Here is a 12,820-nt window from a genome sequence, read left to right on the forward strand (position 1 = left end):
AAAAAAAATGTGGGAATGAAACACACAGACTATTGGACATGACCAAAAGTGTTTCCAGCGACGAAAAAGTTTTCTCGGAAGACTTTTTCGAATCCACCGACGACGATGAATACTTTTAAAATTCCTTCGTGAGTGTCTATTTCTACGAAGAACCGTAGAAAGTAAGCTGAAAATTAGGAAAGTATGGAAATGTGGGGACCACCAAATTATAGCAACAGCGGGTTATCGTGGACGAAACAGACAATATCATTGGATGGGTCATCTAAGAATTCCACGTGGTAATTCTGTGTAGCCCAGAAGTAGACTTTCTGAAATTTAGTATGTGTTTTTTTCTAATTGATAATACTTATTTTTTATATATTATGTTTCAGTTTGCAGTTTCTCCATACCGGAGAGGTTTTTTTTTTTGGGGGGGGGGGGGATTTACCGTTCTACTTTGACGTAATTTTCATTCAAAATTTCGTTCAAATTTTACTTCCTATGAACTTCATTTATGGCCATCGCTATCAACGCAAAGGTAAAAAGTTAATTCCCATTTTGCGAATATGAATACAAACGAATTTCAAATTTTCAACCTTTTTTCCACCGTTCATATTAATTTTTTCAAGCAGAGCCAACCAGAGGAGATTAAATTTAATTTGAACGCAAAAATCCTGTGCGTTCTCATATGCACACTGTCAAATTTAAATTCGTATAGTTTCAGCTTCATCGATTAAAATGGGTACCGTGAACTTTTTTATTCAAGTTTAGTTGGTCTAGATTATCTTGGCTATGTTACCCTTGAAATTTTGATAAAACTACGTTAAAAAAACACTCTTACAATTAATGCGTTTTTACTTTTGTCAGAAAGACTATTGCATTTTAGAAAATGTGCACAACAATAAGCAACTCAAATCCTCTTAAAAATATTCCATTATAGCGAGTTAGGTGGTTTTAAAATAGAAGCAAACACTACACACTTGTTCCAATGAATGGGTTCCCTCAAGAAGCCAAAGCATATTGGAAGGCCTTTAAAGTAAATAATAAGGTAACTTGAACTTAATTCAGTGAATTTCGTTATACTTATTTATTCCATGGGAACCTTTGTGACCAACTGTGCGCTTAGCAATGGGGACCAAATTTGCCGGAAAATAATTAAAAAGTTAAGTTGAATTATGGTTTTTTTATTCTTTAAATTTGAAGCTAACTATCGTATCGACTATCGAGTAGCAATCGAATGATAAACTCGTTGATTGCAGCAGACAACAATGTTAAAAGTCGTGCCAGCTGCCACTCTCGTCTGTGGCGCAATTATGGGACACGCAATCTTTATAGGATCGTAAAGTGAGCGTTTGTTACTCGACGGCCATCCTATTTACTCCCATCAATCTTGTACAAAACACCGAATTGACAGTCACTGATGAATGGCAAAATCTCAAGGAGGAGTCGAAAGAAAGATAAACAAAGTGGAAACCAAGTTTTTTTACCAAAACAAATTTTTGCTGATAATCAGATGCAGGAAAACGATCGAAATTCTTCCAAGGTGGAAGAATCAAAACTTATTTTGACCAAAGAATTGGAAGGTATAATTTAAACAATTTAAGTAAGTACGAGAAAGTAACGGAACCCTTTCAATTTCTAGAGACCCAAAAAACTCTGGAAAACGAGACACTAGCCTCCAACCAAACGACTCAAAGCTTAGCTGAAAAAATGGCTTCACTGAATTTAAAAATTCAGTGTGTCAGTAGGTCGACTGGTGAGGCACCAATCGGCGCAAAAAAAAGGGGAATTGATTTATGTATCTTGATAGACATGCAGTCGCTTGTATTGGTAACGAATTCCTCCAACATTTTCATTTCATCAGCAGTGGTGAGAACAATGCCTATTACAGTTACACTTCTTGTCACTATACTTTATAACCTAAGCTAGCTGTGTGGCTTGAATGTAGGAAGATTATTTTTTACTGTATTAAATACAGTGGCCTATGCTTCAGCTTGCTTGTTTAAATGAAAATATCAAGAATACAAATTTTTTACTTACCAAATGTTAATTAGTGATGGCTGCAGACTTTCTAGGGATCTTGAAGAAGCGAGAAGATGCGTTGTATGTGACTGCTCTAACCACTATGCCATCACGGCTTGAAATGCTGGCAAAATATTTGGATAGTAGCAAGTGAACGTTTGGACTAACGTTGACGTAAAGTAAACCTTTTTTGAAAACTTTGTTAAAATTTGGAATGGTTGTGAATTTGACGTTGATTGTTATAAAAGGGGATGGTTCACAAAAATAAAAGAATAATAAAACATACTAAAAATGAGAGAAAAAAATTATCTCCCAATCATATGGTAAAAATTTACTTTACGAGTTATTTACGTTTAAAGTTTCGACTCCGTGGCCCGCCTTTAAAACGCAGGAGGGGCCTAAAGTCACGTGTTTGTTGGTGCATTAGCGCTGGTCAGTCAATAACCAATAGGAGCAGTTCACGTGACCGGCAACAGCCAATAGAATGCGTATCCTTGAAAACGATTTTTCATTCTTTTACCGCATTACACACTTTCTTACTGCAAGAGGACAGCACAGACGAAATGACAGATGTTCCCCGCTTCTGTTGGTTCTTCCGATCACGTGATCTATTCTCATGGAATACATTGTTTCAAATATAATTAAAAAACGAGGAAATATCTTTAAAATAAGCAACATCTTTTATTGACAATGTATTTTATACATCTAATAAATTTATTTTGAACAGCTTGCTAGCTCTTGTGCTTGTTCTTCTCTTCTGCGACTTTATAAATATAAAATAATGTGTTAAAATAAAAAGGAAGTATCGTAAAAAAATTAATGTGAACTACGCAAAGTACGTATCGAGGCACGGTGGACAACAGAAAGATGGAATCCCGTGTTTTTCAATTAAAATTGCCTTGTTTTTCCAAAAAGTTCTCAAACATAACATGGTCCTCCGGATCCGAGACTTCATCCGAAAAGCTTATTCCTCCAGATCCATGACCTCCTCCAAAACAACTCATTCCTCCTTATCCACGACTTCCTCCAAAACAACTGATTCCTCCAGATCCACGAATTCCTTAAAACAAACTGATTCCTTCAGATCCACGACTTCCTCCAAAAAACTGATTCCTCCACATCAATGACTTCTTTTCCTTCAACTTTGATTTTGCCAAAAGTCTGGAAGATCGTCTAGTACCTTAAATAATGGCCTTTGCAGTTTTCTGCGTTCTCTTTCCTTTTGCTTTCGAGCATTGAGATATTTGAAAAAAAGGATGTGAATGAGCTTAACCTTAAATTTTGTAGAAATTTTCGTACGCTAATATCGAACCCTAGGATTCAGGAACGGGATCTGCCAAATTATTCAAAGTCTGTTTTTTGGAGCCAGATTCCTGTAAAATTGTAATTAACTAAATGGATCCTTTCAAAATTTGATTTTAGGAATTTATGTTTTTATTGCCATATATTGATGATATCCCTCGTCTAAATCTTCATCGTAATCATCACAACTTCCTCGTCTGACAATTTCTCTTTGATTTGTCTTTCTCGCTCCTGTTTTCGTTTTTCTTGAGCTTCCAGTTGTCTTTTGGCTCTCTCTTCTGTAATGATCGGCGAAGACAATTGTCTTTGATTAGACTTCTCAGGAAGACGAGGAACAGGGCCAAGGTCTAGTTTTTATTCACAGTTGGTGCCAATGAAGATTTACGTTGACTTGCTAAGAATTAAAAAACCATTGAAAATAATCCCTGATTGTAACTATGTTTCATGGACTTACTACTTATGTTTCCAAAATATCTCATTATAAGACCTTTCCACAATCCATATTTCATCTTGACATTTTCACTATAATTGGTTTTCCAGGCCTGTGATATTTTTATTGTTTTCCTTTTGTGCTAGAATTGAGACAAATTGGTCGATATCACTAGCTGAGAGGGATCTTTCAAACTCCGATAGAAGTGCATGCCCAATCTATTTGCGTTTCAAAGGTATATTATATTAACTACTAAAATTTACCAATTTAAACATTTGTCTTCAATAAAGGTGATTAATTTCTAAATCGGCTGATCTCTTCAGAGAAAACGAACTTTTTGCAATAATAAGTGCAGAGAACTGGACCAATGTCAAAGAAGAGTGATTTTTTTCGTCAGTTTCACTCTCATTTTCTTTCACCTCTTCACATTCTTTTATTCTTTTGCAATATTATTGAATATTAGGAGCGCACCAATCAATTCTAGAGAAATAATTCTATTATTACTCTATTAATACCATTATTACTTCGGTCCATTATGAGAAACACCCCCTTCCTATGCTCGGTCTTAAGCAAAAGTTCCATTGTCCTCTACTTACCCAATTTTACCCTGAAAATTGTTATCATTTACTCTGCGTTGAACGAGTTCTGTTTATTGTCACAATATGGCTGGCTATTTTCATTGTAATGCTTGGTAATTTAGCGTTCATAAAAACTGAGCGAACGTAAATCAATAATATTAATGTACTTGTGAAATTTTTGCAATGTTACAAATTTATACCAGCTAAGGCAGTCCATTTAACTTTGAGAATTGCTAGTTTGGCAGTGTTGAATCCTGTGAGACGGCATGTCGTTAACTCTTTCCTAGTTAGGCAGGAGTTCGTGATTCTTGCTATTGGCTTTTTGAAGTATTCTTTGCCCTCTTCCAGTTAAACATTGCTTCGTCTAGGATGTAGGGCATGAATTACTGTATTCAATATATGTAAGAGTTCCTCTGTACAAGTGTTCTACAATATCAATATATGGCGTATGTACTACGTCATTAACGAGCTCCCCAAAAAAATTACCTGATTCTTGGTGGACTTTGGAATGGGAAGAAGAAGCCAGAAATGATTTCTTTCTTTAGAAACACTAATAAAGATCTTTTAAAACTATCTATAGGAGTTTTTGAGTAGTATCACACGGGTAAAAAATATCTTCAAAGGTTTTGTACTAAGGGCCTGTGTAGATGCAGTAAAGCAAGGTGCATGATGCAAAAATGTATGCAATTAATGGAGTTTTTGGCTGTTCATGGGGCCATACACATCGCAAATGATTGCCTTATCAGGTATAGAGTGATTTGCATTTCTGTTTACTTTGCTGGAATGAACGTCCAAACCAGATAAAAGATAGATTAGTCAGCCCAATGCTAAATTAAAAAAAAAAACGGCACCAAAAAGAAAATGCAAGCCAAGAAAAGAAAGATGGATCCGCCAAGGAATATACAGACGCCAAGAGTAAGACGTTCGATTACGAATGATCGATGTCCTTTCAGCTTTCCCCCAAACTCGACGTATGGAATGATTGGAATATGATATGGAATATTCAGAATCCCAGACTACTTTTTCTATTTTACTAAAACAATTTTCCAAATTAGTTGCATTCACGTTTCCGACGCCGTCAGTTCCCAAAGAAGATCACTGCATCGTAAGGGTTCCCTTCACACTCATGATCTATTTTAACGCCATTAAAATGTTTCATGAGAAATTGTTGATTGGTGGAAATATCACATCAGCTATATCAATATGTCAACATACAAGAACCAATGTTTCTGTCGTGTCAATAAAGAAAGTTGAGATAAATTAATTGTATCACCTGAAGCATAGGATCTTTGTATGAATTTGCAAAATTCCTTTTTCCAGATGTTATCCGCCTCTTCCTTGAAATTCTGGTGTTGCATTTGCAGAGCTAAATTAACAAAATGTAATAAATACAATTTTCAAATTTTATTTATATTTAAATTGTTGAAACAGACCCATCCACAAAGAACTCCAGTCTTCCTTCTTGGGGCTTATCAGGTAATGGGGAGGTTAGCTCAACTTTAAGTCCAACAAAAATATTCGAGTTTGCTAGTCTCAGCCTTGCCGATCTTCTGGCATTTGAAACTAATCTAGTTTCAACTTTCAAGAATTATAGGACGATAATTCAGCATTGTTGTATCATCACTTCAAAAATCATCCTTTGATATTTCTAAAATTGACTTTCGTTAAGTAAGGACAATTTCTTTCAATAAGAGACCAACAGAATTTAATGATACCTGGACTCCATGATGAATGAATGCTTTCTCAGCTTTACTTAAAATTCTTTCTTCCATTGATATGGAGTTCAAAGGTAACCAACGATACAAAAAACAGTAATTTATTTCAATCGCTGATGTCTTTAATCAGAATACGGGAATCTGACTAAACTCTAAATTGTGAACCTAACAGGTTTCAGGCTTTCGGCAAGTATGTTGAACTAGTATGTCAGCTTGATGTTTGTGTATGATGTCTGCTACAGTAGGATGGTGTTGTCGGACATCCATCAGGTTCAGATTTTAAAAACTGATTTAATTTTTTCATATTTTTTATTTAATTTTTTTCAGGTTTTATTTTTAAATTTTTTTTTAAAATTTTGTTTCGTTTTGTTGAGTGGTGGAAAAGGGAAGGGGTTTTTATTTTTTTCTGGCTTTTTTTTATATTTTGCAATGCTGTGAGAGTGTTTCCTGTTGAGAGAGAAGCGATACGATTTTATTTGTCAGTCGTGTGGGTTCCTTCCGTCGAGAGAGTGGTCTTTCATATTTTTCTGCTCTGTTTGTGTTGTGTTTGTTTCGTTCAAGTGTTTTCCTGGATGGATTTTTTTGTGCACGTGGTTTATTTTTTCGATGCTCGTATTTTTTTTGTGGTTGATTTTTGTTAGTTGTGGGATTTTGGAAGTATGGCGTGTCATGGTATGGCGTATCTGGGTTTCGTACGTTTTTTTTTTTAAATTTGTATTTCAGCTCTAGATTAATTCGTTTTACACTCTACTCTACAGTTTAGAGATGAGTCGTTGACATGAAAAGTTTCAGTAGATTAGATTCACAAATTGACATTTTATCTGTGTTTGATTTATGTTTGGCAACGGTGGTGTTTTTGATTTCGTGTTGATTTGCCGCTCTCGTTGTCGGCGCTGCTCTCGCTGTGTTTCCTCTTTCTGGTGTCATCTGATATTTTTTCCTTTTTTTCCAGTTGGTGGTTATTCCCGATTCATGGGAGGTTGGTTCCACCTTTTTTATCTGTAAGTTAACAAAGTTACAGTTACAGACATGTGTGATTTTAGTTTTCTAATTTTGTTGTTGTTTTACCACGATTGTACCACTTTTGGTGGTGTTAATTGAGATTTGTTGATTGTAGATGTTTGTTGTGGCATGCTTGACCGAAATTTTGTAGTAGAAGCCTTTGAGATCCAGGCTTTTGGTCATTTCAGTGTCGTCATTCCAGAGGGCAAGTTTCATCTGAAAGTGAATATTTTTTTTTGTTTTACGTGTTTCAAACTTTGATTTCAAATTGTTTTTTCTGGTTCTCCAGGGCTCAAGGATTCATCGAAGACATCCAGTTCCTTTTTGGTGAGCCCGCCCTTGAGTTCATTTGTTTCCCACTCTTTTCGGATGATGGCCTCAACATCTAATGGAAGTATTTATTAATGTCTTCTATTAGATCGGAGGGCTTTTGAGTTTTTTTTTACATATTGCAGATCCGTGGTTAAGATCTTGAGTTTCTTTTAGCATAGTTCTTCTAACCATGTTTGTTCCTTGAAAGTCAGGTTCTGCGTCCACTTTTTGGATCTGTGATAAGTTTTGTTAGATTAGGTGGGTCTTTTTGTATACTTTGTTTATATATATATTTTTTTTTAAATTACTTGTGTTCTTTGTGATATCACGATTTCGTGATTCAATGGGTAAATCTGATCTTTTCTGGTCGCTGCGTTCACTCGGGCATCTTTTAGTGTATAAAATTGTCCTTGCTGGATGACGTTGAAGTATTTCTGCGCTTGATTTGCGAATGCTACGGTTCTAATCATTCCTAATTTATCTCGCAGCCCGAAGAAAAATACTTGGCCGTTGCTTTTAGTAGGAAACAGTCTAGAAATGCGCTCGACCCTTCCTTTGATTTTCCATCTGAAATGTTAAATATTGGTTAGTACTGTAGATTTATTTTTAAAAAAATGAACGTGATGAATCGATCTTACGCGTTGAGTTGAGGAGTGATTTCGGTGACTTCGTTGTTGGCTCCATTTGATTTCGCCGTTGTTTTATTTTCGCTTGTTCCGGCTGTGGCTTGGTTGTTTACTTCCTCGTCGCTCGAACTGCTGTCGCTCGCTCGAATCATTTTGAGGAATTGTGTGCTGCGTCGATAGAGCTGAGTGTTATTTATAGATAAGACGCGGTTTATAGAGTAGTAGACGGTTGTTTGTAAGTCGACGATGGATTCGTTGAAATTGCAATGATTTCTTCTTATTCTTCGGGTTTTTGTTGCTTGGAAGAAGGTTTGTAGAGTAGTAGACGGTTGTTTGTAAGTCGACGATGGATTCGTTGAAATTACGATTCTTATTCTTCGGCTTTTGTGGCTTGGAAGACGTATAATGTTTTATTTACGTCTGGGAACTTCTTTGAATTGAATCTTTCTTTTTATGGTACGATTGTTTCCAATTTATCGACGTTTTGTGGTTCAAGGGGAAAAAAAAGTATGTGAAAATCGCAGTCGTTCAGCAAACTGAGTTGTGTTCGGTTGGCTTTTATTTTTCTTGTCCAGGCCAAGGAAATCGAAAAATTTCGAGATGTTTGTGAAATTTTGCTTTTTTGCATTTTTTTTCTTGGCTCATAGTCAAGATTTGAGTATTAATACTGAGGGGCATGTTTTTGAGCGTGATTTGGAAACTACTTCAACTACACCTGCTCCGATGACTACTGTAACTACACCTGCATCGATGATTCCCGATGTATCGAGAAACCAGCTTCTTTGCATTATTGCAATTGTTGTAGGGTGTGTGGTTTCCTTTTTCATTTGTGCTGTTTGTTCTTGTTATCTCTGTAAGAGATATTCTAAGGTAAGAAAGATGGTAGATTCTATTTTTTTTTGTTCAATATTATATTTGTATTTTGGTTCTAAAATTAGAGTGGTCATGGAGTTCAGTTTCAAAGCCCCTCTTTTCTTTTCAACGCGGGGTCCGGCTTCCGGGAACGCTTGTCGATGGTGAAAGAAGACCTTTCATGAAGATTTTCTTTTTCTGTTGGTGATTTTAATTTATCTAAAATCCAAGTGTTATCGTAATCTGGTTTGTGAAATTTGTTAAAACGTTGTTTCACCTTGATTAGTTCTGAATTTGTACTGTTTTGCAGTAGAAGTCTCGTTGTTTTAAGATGTATTTTGGATAGCTTTGTTTGTTTTAGTTTGTGCGTATTTGGCGAAGGGTTCTCTGTTGTGGTATGGTTTGATGATTTATGATATAATTTCTCTATTCATAATGAATTGTAGGTCAATTATTGTAGTCCTTTCATTGCTTACAATGGTCCTTATCTTACTAAGTGCTAGAACGTTGTTATAGAAATACAAATAGAACTTGTCAAATTGATTATCGTCCTTTTTACTCATGGATCGAAGTTGTTATTGTTTTTTTTTAATTTCGTTAGTTGTCATGCAGCGATGCTCTTTTTTGTTTACTGATTGTGGTGAACATCTTTGCTAATTATGAGACGTTTTGAATATCATGATTACGAAAGAATAGTTCAAATGTTATTAAAATTGTGTGGGGGTTCTAGTATTTCTGTATATTCGTCTGTATCCTGTCCTAATACAGTCGTAAGATGAGATGTGATTACCAAATTTAGAGTCAACTGAGGATGCGACGGATGAGTAAGGGCTAATGGGACGACGTTGTCAAGGCTGCTAACGGACACGCACACAAATTGTTATTTCCATTTGAATAAATTTCAATCGTCGAATTGGTTTGCCATTCATAACTTTCTTGATGGGTTTTACGTCTTGACCTAATGACTCCACATTGAGACCAGTATAATTAATTCAGGTTTTCGCTTAAGAAACCGAGGCTATACTCTATCGCAGTTGTCCGTCTCTACCTTCGTCTTTCGTTAGGTCTTTTGGTCCGAAGATAATGGGTGCGTGATGGTCATCCAGCAACTCGGGCATATCAGTATCAATCGTTAAGTCTTTATTCTTCCGGAAACGGAAATAAATTTTGACATTTTCGTCAAAACGGTTATGACTAATTGACAAAAAAGTCATTTCAGTAAATTTTCGAATCGAGGTCTACAAGGTGGCGTATAAAGCGTGACTGTCGCTTGTTACCATAGAAACCCATAAGATGAAGTAACCTCGTTGTTTCAGGCTTCCACATTTTTCTGTAAATTTGCAATTCTTTTTTCAATCACTGGATCTGACGTAAACTGTCGACCAATTTTTACTTTTGAAAAAACAAAATCGTGTTTTATTTGTCCCACCCGTCTCTATTTGAATGTGGGAAAGTATTTTTTTAAACTCATTGATTTTCAAAACAAAAAGTGATATCTATTGAAATTGGTTCCAGTCATTTGTGAACTGGCTGCTAATACAGAAAAGGATGAGATGACGTAAGTTTCTCTTTTCCAGTTTTATGACAGTATGTTATACTTATTCTTATCTTTTTCTTTTAGCAGACATTATGCCCACAGTTCTTGCCACTATGAAATACACATTGTGTTGACTGTTGACTATTCCAATTGAAAAAGAAGTCACACCAAGCCCCTCAATCATCAATCTGTTACGATAAATATAACTACTTAAACTTTCATAAAGACAGAATTGCAGCTCAATATTTAAAGAAAAAAATCCAACAAGGAAGATACGGTAAACACATTTTGCAAATGATTCCATGTACCTAACACTCAACCTTCTTCTCTGATGTAAAAAGGCGATACTCAATAACCAGAAGATGGAGCCAACCAGCATAAAAAAAAAGCAAATCAAAACATACAGATAAAGACGTTATCTTTATCTATGTACAAGGATGCTTAGACATCTAGGTATCCACCAGCTTTCGATATTATTTCTTTCATGGGGTTAGATTCTAGTTGAAATAGAGGTAAGAAAAGACTTATGATATAAAAAAAATCCAAAATATTTATAAATAAAGATTACTGTTTGTGTGTATATTTTAAGAACTTAATTGTTAAAATTCTCTTTACCAGCGTATTGGCTCAAAGCAACATTTGGTGTTCGACTATTCCTCAAGCAGGTGAGGGACAATAGCAATCTTGTCCCTCAATATCGGAATCCAAAGTCTGGTTCTTTTCCTATAAGTAAAAGCAACAGTGTTGCCATTTAGGCAACATACGATAACCAAGCATTGCAATGTGTACCAACATGATGGCTCAGAGCTACATCTGGTGTTCGACATTTCCTGAAGTAGGTTGGGGACAATGGGTGGACACCGACAATAGCAATTTTATCCCTCAAGAAAGTAATCCAGTCTGGTTCTTTGCCTAAGAATAACACATAAATAACTAAAAGTCAGCAATACAGAATAGTTGAAATTGTTCTCAGCCTCTACCAAAAATGATAAGCTGGAATGGGTGAGAATCAGAATCGATCTGAAGCAGTTGGTATCACAACAGTATATAATTAGAAAAAGGAATCGACAATCTGGTACTTTGCCTAAAAATTAAAACAACAGTAATTTAAATTTGGTAATACTTCGTCAATTAATATGGTTAATCCTTACATGTTGATGACTCAAAGAAGCAAGCAGCAACTAGTATGGGTCACTTGTGCTGCACAACTACAAATGGAAATCAGAAATAAAAGAATTCAGAGCGGTGATTAACCTAAGAATTCAATCAAGAATTTTAAAATTATGCGTTACTTTAATAATTAAAATAATTAAGCTTACTTACATGAAAAAGGCATGACGACCAACCGAAACATGATGATGACGACGTTATGAAAACATCTACTCGGTCATTAAGAATATTTCCAATCCCTGTACCAAACACTTAGTTATTGAATTTTTCTCCTTAAAAAAAATAGGCAAAATGTTGCTTCTAAAAACAAACCAATTTTTATTTAGCAGAATTTTAAGTGTTAAAAGTTTGTGTTATAGTTGTAGGGAAATTGTAGGAATAAAATAAACAAATGAAATTTTTTAGCACAACACAGCTTTCATGAGTTTTCTCCCAACCGTTATCCTTGTTTTTCATTGTCAGCAAGACCCCCTCTAGAAACTCGATATTGAAATTGTGTTGAAATACATTTTCCAGATCATTATTGTGAATCAATCATCACTCCCTGTGAAAAATCATCAAAACTTCGATAATCTCATGTGTCTAAAAAAGTGAAGTTACTTTATATAAAGGAACTATTACCTACGTTGCAATCCTGCATTACCGACCGTGAATATCCAGGTGCAATGGAGTTCTCACATATCTGCTTAGTCAAAATAATCGGGTTTTGACGTTTAAAAGTACAGTATTTTTCTTTATGCAGAACTGCAACTCATGAGCTTCGAAATGTAACTTCTTAGAGAAATAGTAGACACAAAATAACTCAGCTGGATGGTTTGTAAGTAATAGTTGAAGTAATAATTTTAATAGTTGTAATAAGCAAGAAATAAATATCAAAGGTCAAAGGGCTCTCACTTTAAAACAAATTTCACTTAGTTTTTCACTTCAGTTTTTTTCAAGAAATTCGTTTCACGCCATGCTTACCACTGTTAATTAAGCAATAGCTACACATGCAGACGCATCAGAATAGATATAAGAACAAAAACATGTCTTGGTTCTTTTACAAAAGAAGCCTTTATTGTAGCAGATGACGTTTTATTGGTACCTTTTAAACACCAAATGGACGATGACGCTTTTTTCCGTATGTGTGACAATCGAAATTTTCTCTGGTCAAAACTGGTACTGGATTACGTCAAAGGGATTTCTTACCAAATAAAATAGACTTTTGGTAAAATATCAAGTATGTTTTAGTTGTAATAGCACTCGAGGTGTGGTCAATAGTGCAAGAATGCTGTTTATTCCAGTGTGAGACCAAA

At 35.3% G+C, this 12,820-nt stretch overlaps 4 long non-coding RNA genes across 4 annotated transcripts; 2 read left to right on the forward strand and 2 right to left on the reverse strand.

The window, feature by feature from the left end:
• The first annotated feature begins 1,302 nt into the window (after positions 1-1,302).
• LOC124209101 lies at positions 1,303-1,683 on the forward strand. Its single transcript, XR_006880777.1, has 2 exons — positions 1,303-1,562; positions 1,622-1,683. It is a non-coding gene; the product is annotated as an uncharacterized LOC124209101 (long non-coding RNA).
• A 3,734-nt stretch (positions 1,684-5,417) lies between these two features.
• LOC124209058 lies at positions 5,418-5,955 on the reverse strand. Its single transcript, XR_006880760.1, has 3 exons — positions 5,745-5,955; positions 5,585-5,677; positions 5,418-5,504 (listed from the first exon to the last, which is right to left on the reverse strand). It is a non-coding gene; the product is annotated as an uncharacterized LOC124209058 (long non-coding RNA).
• Positions 5,956-6,411: 456 nt separating this feature from the next.
• LOC124209000 lies at positions 6,412-9,315 on the forward strand. Its single transcript, XR_006880744.1, has 3 exons — positions 6,412-7,027; positions 7,144-7,250; positions 7,318-9,315. It is a non-coding gene; the product is annotated as an uncharacterized LOC124209000 (long non-coding RNA).
• Positions 9,316-11,338: 2,023 nt separating this feature from the next.
• LOC124208836 lies at positions 11,339-11,724 on the reverse strand. The gene is made up of 3 exons (XR_006880634.1): positions 11,679-11,724; positions 11,507-11,563; positions 11,339-11,439 (listed from the first exon to the last, which is right to left on the reverse strand). It is a non-coding gene; the product is annotated as an uncharacterized LOC124208836 (long non-coding RNA).
• Positions 11,725-12,820: the final 1,096 nt, after the last annotated feature.

This window comes from Daphnia pulex, chromosome 12, assembly GCF_021134715.1.
Source record: "Daphnia pulex isolate KAP4 chromosome 12, ASM2113471v1".
In the NCBI taxonomy this organism is placed as follows: domain Eukaryota; kingdom Metazoa; phylum Arthropoda; class Branchiopoda; order Diplostraca; family Daphniidae; genus Daphnia; species Daphnia pulex.